The sequence below is a fragment of the Vulpes vulpes genome, chromosome X (genome assembly GCF_048418805.1).
Source record: "Vulpes vulpes isolate BD-2025 chromosome X, VulVul3, whole genome shotgun sequence".
NCBI classification, from domain to species: Eukaryota; Metazoa; Chordata; class Mammalia; order Carnivora; family Canidae; genus Vulpes; species Vulpes vulpes.
The window spans coordinates 115,671,129-115,682,603 of record NC_132796.1 but is presented as its reverse complement, the minus strand read 5'-3'; the positions used below and the strand labels follow the sequence as shown (position 1 = coordinate 115,682,603).

At 54.0% G+C, this 11,475-nt stretch overlaps 1 long non-coding RNA gene across 1 annotated transcript; it reads left to right on the top strand.

Moving 5' to 3' along the window:
• Window positions 1-1,753: 1,753 nt before the first annotated feature.
• On the top strand, window positions 1,754-8,993 carry LOC140596310 (uncharacterized). Its single transcript, XR_011998355.1, has 2 exons — window positions 1,754-3,664; window positions 6,945-8,993. It is a non-coding gene; the product is annotated as an uncharacterized lncRNA (long non-coding RNA).
• The last annotated feature ends 2,482 nt before the right edge of the window (window positions 8,994-11,475 follow it).

Here is an 11,475-nt window from a genome sequence, read left to right as displayed (position 1 = left end):
CCTCCCTAGGGTCCCTCTCGGCACATCCAGTGGCCCCGGGGCTTAGGCCTACACCAGAGCAATTTGGAAGAGGACTCAGCTCGGTCCCTCACACAGGGTGGGACGCCTCCCAGTTTTATCAGGTTCTATCCGGAGCCATCTGTCCTTCCCAACTTTGGTCTGTTCGAGGTCATTTTGGGGCTCTGCTAGGTTTCCCGGGAGGTCCCCACCCCACTAGCTGTGGGACTGTGACCAGCAGGAGTGGGCAATGCCAACAGGACTGACCTGGGGCTAGTTTAGCTCCTCTGGTGGATGTACCATCCTTGGTACCTAGGCTCACGCCCCCCCCCCCCCCCACCGCTGGGCTCAGCCCCCGCTGTCCCACCAAACTCGGGAAAAACACTGAGTCCAGACCAGGGTGGGAGACATAGGAGGGGCCTCCGGCCTCCCTGTGGCCATCCACAGGGGGTCCGGGAAGACTGGGGCTGCCTCTGGCCTAGTCTCGGGTCGAACCCCATGAGGACCCTCCTGATGGAGGTCCGGGGCCCCCACTTCCCTCGTTGTGCCCCCGTGCATCCTGGGTGCCGGAGGAGCGGGGATTCCCGAAGAGTAGCTTGGCCTTTTTGCCAGGACCACCCTGGGGAGGAGGAGGCTCCTTTGCTCGGAGTCTCGGGGAGCACAGTGGGCCCGGCCCTCTGGGGACCTGGCAGTGAGGTCCATCCCAGCAACATGGCCCCCCGACCATTTCTGAGGACCTGTGCTGGGCCGAAGGTGGTAGCCCAGAGTGCGTCCCTGCACCTTGCATCGTGCCACTGACCTGCTAGAGCCGGAGAAATGGATGAGACGCTGGCGGGGCCTCTTTGAACCTTACCTGCCAGTCCGCGGTGCACACTTCCCCACAGAGGCCTTCTTATTGAAGGTTGTTTCCAAACCCCGCCACTGTCCCGCCCACTCTAGCGAGAGCCCAGCGCCCGAGCCCCAGTCAGCTTCCATCCCCACAGGCCAAGCCCCTTTGGTGCCCCAGCCTGCCGTGGCTGCTGGCAAGATCCGCCATTGATGTAGCTGATGCACCGGGAATGCACCAGGTGAGGAACCTCAGCACCTGGCCTCGGACTTCTCTGGGGCCTGCAGTCAGAGCCGGCGGCCCGGGGTCGTGAGCTCAGCCACCAGGCCACGGAATGCAAGCAGCCCCCTAGCCAGAGACATGCCACTTTGCCCGAGTGTCACCCACATGGTGGCATCACGTCCCCTGAAGGCCCAGCAGGCCACCGGTCACGAGAAGTCCAGCCACCTTTCTGGAGGACCAAGAATAGGATTCCCGTGGGCCTGAAGCTCCCGCAGGCCCAGTGCTGAGCCCCAGCGGGGCGGGCAAATCCATGCTAATCAGGAAGTTTGGAGGAGGAGGCACTAGTGGACAGACTGGAGAACTAGGGACAGGGTGGGCAGGGGCAGCTGGCTCTGCCAAGTAGTTCCGGCCAGGGTACCCTGGCATCACCCGCTTCCCTCTCAGCAGGGTAGGGGGACGGGTTTAGGCACAGCAACCCCAAACAAACTCTGTGCAGATGCTTCGGAGGGTTCTGGAGAAAACTTCTTGCACCTCCCCGCCCGTGGGCTTAACCTGAATCTCCTGCCCCAGGTGTCCGGCTTCTGAGAGTGGCCTGGATCGGGAAGTGGTTTTCCTTTCAGGGAAGGACGTGTATGAATAATTCTTACCCTGCCAGAGTGTAGAGATGAGGCCCGAAATGGGAATGGTGGGTCCACCCCACGTGAAGAAACCCCACACCCCCGCCCCCGTGAGTGGGACCAGGCCTAACCCTGAGGCAGCTCATCCCGGCGCCTCCCATGAATTCAAGCAACAAAAACATTCTGTTTTTCCGAGATAAGAAAACTATCCCCCCCTCGCCCTGACTGGGAAAGTCCCTGAACATGGTCGTGTTGACCTTCAAAGAAATCAATCATGTCATAACCCGAATGCTATGCTACTCCCGCGGTTTTTTTGCCTTTAAAAGATGCCTGTAATTGCTAATCGGGGCTCTGCCACCTCTGAGGCAGAGAGCCCATTTGCGCAAACGTTCAATAAACCCTCTTGCTTGTTGCATCTGCCTGTCTGGGGTCTGAGTCTCTGGGGCGTCCACCGGGACGCGTTGGCACCCGTGAGCCAGGGTCCAACATTTGGGGGCTCGTCCGGGATCGGAGACGCCCCCAGGCTCAATCCTAAAACAGGTAGGAGGTAAAACCGAGCTCGCTAAATGTCATATTTGTCTCGTCCGTTTGTCTGACTGGCCGGGTCTGTGCCGGGTCTGTATTGTGCCTGCAGGACGCTGTACTCTGTATTTGGACCAGCGGGGGAGGCAGACGTGCCCTGAGACCCCTGGTCCCCCTCCGGAGTCGGACTCCGGAGTGGTCTGGAAGAGGAACGGAGCCCCGGCACTCCCTCCTCTTCGGGGACGGTCATTGTTCGCGACCGCTCGCATCTGAATCTGCCGCGCCAGTCCTGACATTCGTGTGTGTCTGTTTGTTCTGTGTCTTTCTGGTCCTGCTCCGGAGTCGGACTCCGGAGTGGTCTGGAAGACGGAGGGAGCCCGGCACTCCCTCCTCTTCAGGGAGGGTCGTTGTTCGCAACCGTTCCCATCTGAATCCGCCGTGCCGGTCCTGTCATCTGTGTGCGTCTGTCTGTTCTGTGTCTTTCTCTCTGTCCTCCTCCTCACCGCTCACCTCTTTTCTACACCCATGGGACAGACTGTAACCACCCCTTTAAGCCTCACTCTAGATCACTGGAAAGAAGTCGCCGGCCGGGCACACAATCTTTCGGTCGAAGTCAGAAGACAAAAATGGGTCACCTTCTGCTCCTCAGAGTGGCCGACTCTCAAAGTCGGGTGGCCCAGGGACGGAACTTTTAACATTGGTATTATCTTGCAGGTGAAGGCCCTGGTCTTTCAGCCAGGACCCAATGGGCACCTCGATCAGGTGCCGTACATCATAGTTTGGGAGGATCTCGCTAAAAACCCACCCCCCTGGATAAAATGCTTCACCCCTTCTCAGGGGGGGACCGGGCCGAGACCCCCACCCCCTCCCTGCGTCACTCCCCTTATTCCCCGCCCTACCTCTCCCTCTGCTCCCTCAGCTCCATCCCCCGACTCTACTGGGGTAAAGAGGCGACCCCTCGCTTCACCCCCCCGCTCTCCAGTTGCCTCCGCTTTCGAGGAGAGCGCGAGGGGGAGTTGGAAGACGTCTGGACCTCCCAGGCACTTCCCCTCCGATCAGTGGGCGGCCAGATGCAATCCTGGCCGTTCTCTGCCTCTGACCTTTACAACTGGAAAACTCATAACCCCACTTTCTCCCAAGATCCCCAGGCGCTAACCGGGTTAATTGAGTCAATTCTGTTGACCCACCAGCCGACCTGGGATGCCTGCCAACAGCTCCTGCAGACTCTCCTCACCACGGAGGAGAGACAGCGCGTCTACCTTGAAGCTCGGAAAAGCGTCCCGGGGGCGGATGGGAGGCCGACCCAGCTGCCTAACTGCCTAACTGCCTAACTGCCTAACTAATCGAGGATGTTTTCCCCTTGGTTCGCCCGACCTGGGACTGCTACACTGCTGCTGGTAGGGAGCGGCTCCGCCTCTATCGCCAGGTACTCCTAGCGGGTCTCAGAGGGGCAGGGTGATGCCCCACCAATTTGGCAAAGGTACGTGCTATAGTGCAGGGAAAAGATGAGGCTCCGGCAGGTTTTCTGGAAAGATTAATAGAGGGCTACCGTATGTATACTTAAAGAGAGAAAGTGAAAGTGAAAGAGGAAAGAGAAAGAGAGACAGAGAAAAAGAAAGAAAGAGAAAAAAAAAAAAGAAAGAGAGAGAGAAAGACACCCCAGAGGAAAGGGAGGAAAGGATCCGTAAAGAGCAAGAGGAATGAGGGAATAAAAGAGATAAAAGAAACGCAATAAAGAACTGACTGGGATACTGGCCACCATAGTACAGGGCTCAGGGCAGAGTAAGTCAGGACAGAGTAAGGACCTGGGAGACAAAAGAAAACCACGGGTTGAACGAGACCAGTGTGCCTACTGCAAGGAAAAAGGACATTGGGTTAAAGATTGTCCAAAGAAGGGCCAGCCAGTGACCTTCTTGGTTGATACGGGAGCTCAACATTCAGTTTTAACTGAGGCAAAAGGACCCTTGAGCTCCAAAACATCTTGGGTTCAGGGAGCAACTGAGGCAAGTTATATCGATGGACAACCGAATGGAAGGTCCACCTGAGCACTGGGCAAGTAACACATTCCTTCCTACTGGTCCCAGACTGCCCCTACCCCCTCCTAGGCAGAGACCTTCTTTCAAAAGTGGGGGCTCAGATCTATTTTCATCAGAAAGGGGCCACCATTACTGGCGCAGAAAGGCAGCCCCTCCAGGTATTGACCGTGCGCCCAGAGGATGAACACCGGCTGCACGAGGACTCTCCACCGTCCGTGCAGCCCCTAAATTCTGAATGGCTCACTAACTACCCTCAGGCCTGGGCGAAAACAGCCGGAATGGGACTAGCTGTTAACCAGCCACCCATAATTATAAACCTAAAATCCGGGATCCCTGGGTGGCGCAGCGGTTTGGCGCCTGCCTTTGGCCCAGGGCGCGATCCTGGAGATCCGGGATCGAATCCCACGTCAGGCTCCCGGTGCATGGAGCCTGCTTCTCCCTCTCCCTATGTCTCTGCCTCTCTCTCTCTCTCTCTGTGTGTGTGTGACTATCATAAATAAATTAAAAAATAAATAAATAAAAAAAATAAAAAAAAAATATAAACCTAAAATCCTCGGCCACCCCCATATCGATCCGGCAATATTCAATGAGCAAAGAGGCCAAAGAGGGCATTCGGCCACATATACAGAGACTATTACAATTGGGCATCTTAATACCTTGTCAGTCGCCCTGGAACACTCTTCTGTTGCCTGTAAAAAAACCCGGCACAGGCACAGGAGATTACCGGCCGGTACAAGATTTACGGGAAGTTAACCGAAGGGCGGAGGACATACACCCCACGGTGCCGAATCCCTACAACTTACTCAGCACCTTGACCCCGAGCCACGTCTGGTATACGGTTTTAGATCTAAAAGATGCATTCTTTTGTATAAGGTTAAGCTCTCAAAGCCAGCCTATTTTTGCCTTTGAATAAAAAGATCCTGAGACGGGATTCTCAGGACAACTCACTTGGACAAGGCTGCCACAGGGATTCAAAAACTCCCCCACCTTGTTCCACGAAGCCTTGCATCAGGACTTGGCAGACTTCCGAGTTGGCCATCTGGACCTCATCCTCCTGCAGTACGTGGATGATTTGCTCCTAGCGGCTAAGACAGAACAGGATTGTGTAAAAGGTACGGGGGCCCTGCTCGAGAGACTGGGAGAACTGGGATATAGGGCCTCTGCCAAAAAGGCCCAAATAGGCCAGAGACAAGTGACCTATCTGGGATATCTCCTGGAAGGAGGCCAGAGGTGGTTGACGGAGGGCCGCAAAAAGGCTGTAGCCCTGATCCCAGCACCCACTAATGCCAGAGGACTACGAGAGTCCCTTGGCATTGCCGGGTTCTGCCGCCTCTGGATACCCGGGTTTGCAGAGCTGGCGGCTCCCCTATATCCTCTCACGAAATCCAACACCCCCTACCACTGGGGAAAGGAGCAACAATTGGCTTTTGACAAAATAAAAAGGGCCTTATTGACTGCCCCTGCCCTGAGCCTCCCAGATGTAACCAAGCCATTTGCGCTATATGCTGATGAACGCCGAGGAATAGCCAAAGGGGTCCTAACTCAGAAACTGGGACCCTGAAAAAGGCCCGTGGCATACTTTTCAAAAAAATTAGACAGCGTGGCTGCAGGATGGCCCCCATGTCTCCGAATAATAGCGGCTGTGGCAGTCCTGGTAAAAGACTCAGAAAAGTTGGCCTTTGGCCAACCCCTCACTGTGGTGCCCCCCCCCCCCACGCCATAGAGACAGTCATCCACCAGCCCCCTGATCGATGGCTCTCAAACGCTCGGGTCACCCATTATCAGGCCATGTTACTGAATTCCGAGCGGATGCGGTTTGGAACGGCTACATCCCTAAACCTGGCCACCTTGCTTCCAGAAACTGAGTCCCCCTCCCTGATAATGCATGATTGCCACCAGATCCTAGCCGAGGTCCATGGCACCAGAGGGGACTTGACGGACCAGCCTTTGCAGATGCTGAAGCAACCTGGTACACAGATGGGAGTAGCTTTCTACAAAATGGTGAATGTAAAGCCGGGGTGGCTGTGGTAAATTAAAAAAAAAACAAAAAAAAACCTGTCATCTGGGCCAGTGCCCTAGAGCCTGGAACTTCAGCTCAAAGGGCGGAGCTTATAGCCCTAACTCAGGCCCTAAAAAGGCTAAGGACAAAAAGGTCAACATTTATACTGACAGCAGAAAATTGAGTATAATTCACTGTCCTGGGCATCAGCACGGCAACGACCCAGTAGCAGAGGGGAACAGGATGGCCGATGAAACAGCACGAGCCGCTGCACTAGGCCCACAGGAGGATGGACAGAAGCATCCCCCACCAGACGAGAAACTGCCCAGGTGGTTGTCAAGAAAATCCTAGAAGAAATTTTCCCCCGGTTTGGACTGCCCAAGGTAATAGGGTCGGACAACGGCCCTGCCTTCGTCTCCCAGGTAAGTCAGTTGGTGGCCAGATTACTGGGGATAAATTGGAAATTACATTGTGCATACAGACCCCAGAGCTCAGGGCAGGTAGAAAAAATGAATAGAACAATTAAAGAGGTCCTAACCAAATTGACATTGGAGACTGGCACTAGAGACTGGGTCCAACTCCTCCCCTTGGTCCTGTTCCGAGTCCGGAACACTCCCACGCACCATGGACTAACTCCTTATGAGATTCTCTATGGAGGTCCCCCACCAGTAACGGACTTACTAGATTCTGCTATTGACCCTCTTGCTAACACTCCCGGTTTACAGGACAGGCTAAAGGCGCTCCAGATTATCCAGCACCAGATCTGGAGACCCCTGGCAGCTGTCTACCGCCCCGGAGATGCAACCGACCCACACCCGTTCCAGATCGGTGACTCCGTCCACGTCAGGAGACATCAGTCCAGGACCCTTGAGTCCCGCTGGAAGGGCCCGTACATCGTACTACTAACCACCCCAACCGCCCTAAAAGTAGACGGTGTTGCTGCTTGGGTCCATGCCTCACACGTCAAATGCGCCCCATCAATGAGCACCGCTGATGCCAGCCAGGACGGACCAGGCGAGCCACTCCAATGGAAGCTCCACCGCACCCAAAACCCGTTCAAGATAAGACTTTCAAAAATTGTTCAATGACAATTGTTATATTCCTACCACTCCTAGCGCTTTTCACCCCCACCAAAGGTAACCCTCATGCCCCCCAAAAAAAGTTAACCTGGCAGGTATTAACGTCTGGGGGGGACAAGGTCAGGTCAATAACAAAAACTACTCCCATGGGAACCTGGTGGCCCAACCTATATCCTGACTTATGTAAATTAACCATAGGGGCCCCCAGCCCATGGGGCCTAGAGAGGTATTCCAACACCTCTAAAGCCCCCCAGACGAAAAGCATTAGACCCCTGGGGAGGATGTGGGACGCCTAAGGAGGGCCATGTTACGCACCCTCCCCTTCTATGTCTGTCCCGAGTACCACAGAGATCGCAGGCTAAATCCCACCTGTGGAGGGGGGGAATACTTTTATTGTAAAAATTGGGGGTGCGAGACTACGGAAGACACAGGATGGGAGGCCCTCCTCCTCCTGGGATTACATCACTGTCAAGGCTAACTATACTCACCCGGGTTACCAGGAACTCTGCAATATTGCCGCCCTGATTTTAGGGACTGACTCTTACCTGGTGCCCCAGCCGGGAACCTGGTGGGCATGCAACAAAGGCCTCACCCCCTGTGTATCTGCTCAGGTCCTAAATAACTCTGAGGACTTCTGTATTATGGTGCAGATTATGCCCAGGGTGTTCTATCACCCTGCTGAAACTCTAAAAAATCAATATGACAGACATCCCACCCGTTTTCAGCGCGAGCCTGTCTCCCTAACCCTAGCCGTTATGCTGGGACTAGGGGTCGCAACTGGGGTGGGTACTGGTGCAGCCGCCCTGATCCAGGGCTCACAACGTTATTTAGAACTCCAAGCCGCTGTAGATGAGGATCTTCGGACACTAGAGCAGTCCGTTTCTAAGTTAGAGCAATCCCTCACCTCACTTTCAGAAGTAGTACTTCAAAACAGGAGAGGCTTGAATTTACTATTCCTGAAAGAGGGAGGACTGTGTGCGGCCCTGGAAAAAGAATGCTGTTTCTATGCAGACCACTCTGGAGTCATCAGGGACTCCATGGCCAAACTCAGAGATAGGCTAAATAAAAGACAAAGGGACCGAGAGGCCCAGCAGGGTTGGTTTAAAGGCTGGTTTAACCGGTCTCCCTGGATGACCACCCTAATCTCTACCATTATGGGCCCTCTAGTTATCCTGCTCCTGCTGCTAACTTTCGGCCCCTGCATCCTCAACTGGCTGCTCCAGTTCATCCGAGAAAGGTTGTCCATTACCCAAGCTCTGGTACTAACTCAACAATATTGGGCCCTTCAAACTGAAAAATAAATAAATAAATAAAAGTTCCCTAAGATTTTAAGGTTAAAATCAGTCCAAACAAAGAGGAGGGAATGAAGAAACCCCACACCCCCGCCCCCGTGAGTGGGACCAGGCCTAACCCTGAGGCAGCTCATCCAGGCGCCTCCCATGAATTCAAGCAACAAAAACATTCTGTTTTTCCGAGATAAGAAAACTATCCCCCCCTCACCCTGACTGGGAAAGTCCCTGAACATGGTCGTGTTGACCTTCAAAGAAATCAATCATGTCATAACCCGAATGCTATGCTACTCCCGCGGTTTTTTTGCCTTTAAAAGATACCTGTAATTGCTAATCGGGGCTCTGCCACCTCTGAGGCGGAGAGCCCGTTTGCGCAAACGTTCAATAAACCCTCTTGCTTGTTGCATCTGCCTGTCTGGGGTCTGAGTCTCTGGGGCGTCCACCGGGACGCGTTGGCACCCGTGAGCCAGGGTCCAACACACGGACCTCTGTCCTCTGTGGGGAGGGAGCCTCTCGGGGGCAGCGCAGGCTCCTTCCCCATTTTGTGTCATAACCCACTTGTGGGATGGGCCGCAGGGCTGTCCCTAGCAGTGGGTTGTGACGGCCGCCACGGGGCTTGAGGGGGGAAGATCCACAGAGCTCCTGTCCTAAGCTCACTGCCACGCCATCCTGGCCTAGAGGATTTTCTGTCTTTGCTCCCTTGCACAACCCCAACTTGGGCCCCATGTTCCCCAGGATGCCAGCTTCACTAGCCGTGCGCAAATGACGGATCTCGTGCTTTCTAACTCTTTTGGCGTAATAGAGATATTCTGCTTCTGTGTCTTGTGTATGTTGATCAAAGGCCCTCGATCCTGCGCCGGGCTCTCAGGGACACAGGTAACCCCAGGGATAAGTTGGCAGCAGCTCCAGGTCTGCAGGGCAGGAATGCTTTGTGCTTTCTCAGCAGGGAGAACGAGTATGTGGAGTGTGTAGCCTACTCAATGACCTCGTTTTTGCCGATTAGAGCTGGCTTTTCTGCCGTAGTGTTCACTTGAACCCCTCGACCTGCAGTGTTCCACGGGAGATGCCAGGTCTTAAGTCAGTTGCGCCATGACGTGACCTTCCCCCACTGGAGGATGGGAAATTGGTCTGAACAGGAAGAGCTGGAACAGGAGGCAGGGTTAGGAGAGGCCCCACCGGCGGACAGGTGCCGGGGGAAGCCAGGATGAGTCGAGGGTAGTCCAGACGTGTAACCCGGGATTCCTGATCCAGACTTCTAGGCCCTGGGCACCGGCCTCACTTTACATACCAGACCCATGCTTTGCTGGGTTGGGCTGGGCCAACATCGCACAACAGGGCGTGTGTGTGTGTGTGTGTGTGTGTGTGTGTGTGTGCCTGTGTGTGTGCGCATGCGGGGGCATGCACGTGTGTTTTAAACATGAGTTGGTGAGGATAGGTTATGGATAGTAACCCTGGACCCAGGTCGAGCTGCCCCGGGGATGGGGGTAGGAAGCAAAGGCTGATTGTCTTAACCTTAGCAATTCTGGGCTTTTCCTGGCTTCCAGAGAGACCATAAGGCACGGCCCCTTTGTGGCGCCCAGAGCCAGAGTCCTGTCCTGCTGCAGCAGTGATTAGGGTCGTGGTAGCGAAAGGATAAAAGGAGGTTGTCCTCAACGTGCGGCCCGATCACCACAAACCTACTCACTGTGTTCAAACGGGACACATGACACGGAACGCGTTGCAGGGTGCATGTCTGCCCCTGGGTCCTGGTCTCCCCTGCTGCAGCCCCCTCTCGTGACCGTATTTGTCTGGGTTTTGTAGGACTTCCTGCATGACTGACTGTGTGATTGCTAGGTGGCCTGGTTTGTGTCAATATAATGTGTTGCTCTTCTCCATGTTCTTTTGGGGCTATATTGTTGACAAACTTATTTTTGCGTTGAGAAAACTAGACAAAGCATCTTCCAGAAAAGAATCTGTGCCAGGAAAAGAATCTGGAAACAGCTCGGTGACACCTCTTGCTGTGTGGCAGCCTCGCACCAAACTTTCTTTCGGGTTCCCTTCCTGGCTTTCCCTTTTGGGGCCAGGACTTGGGTCCTAAAGTTTGGCTCCTACCGTACCCCTTTTCAATCCCCCCTGCCAAGAAAAGCCCCACATTCTGAAGAAGCAAAGAACACTTCCTCCCTCTTTCCCAATCTCCTGTGTGGAGACCATTCCTTGTTGTGACCCATACTAATACACTTGTATTTGCATGTAGCGAACCTACTTTCATCTCCGGTCTGACAGTAGAGGGAAGCAGAAGCAACGAGGGGAGACTTGCATGTACACAGGAGGTGCGGAAGACCCAGAAAGGGTACCCACAGGAACTTTTACGGAGGTGCTAGAAGCTTCTGACTACATGGCCGCAAGGCCTTTAGCAGGCGACAGGCACATCCCACCCCTCTGGTGGCCACCAGTTTGTCCTCTGTTTTTATGAGTCCATCTTGGTTTTTTCTTGGTTTATTCATTGGTTTTGTTCTTTAGATTCCTCATAAACGTGAAGCCATACTGTTTGGAACTAGTATACTACCCGTCGAAATAATTCACTACTCTTTTCATCAGTATTCATGATACTTGACGTTATTAAAAGATTGCTTTCTGATATTACCCAAGCCCTAAATAGCTATACCTTCTTGCAAAAAAAGAAGAAAAACATAATAAAAACCCATGCAGCCCAGAAGTGAATGGAGGGATCATTCTAGCCCCTGCCCACTCTCCCAGAGGAGGTAATAGCCATGGATAACCATTTGGTTCTTCTACATTCTGCCTTTCTTTGTCACACCAAACCCCTTTCTCTCCCACATACGAGATGCTGTTACTTTTCTTCTTATTCAATGGGGTTCTACCTGGAATTTCAGGGAGCCCGGAAGGAA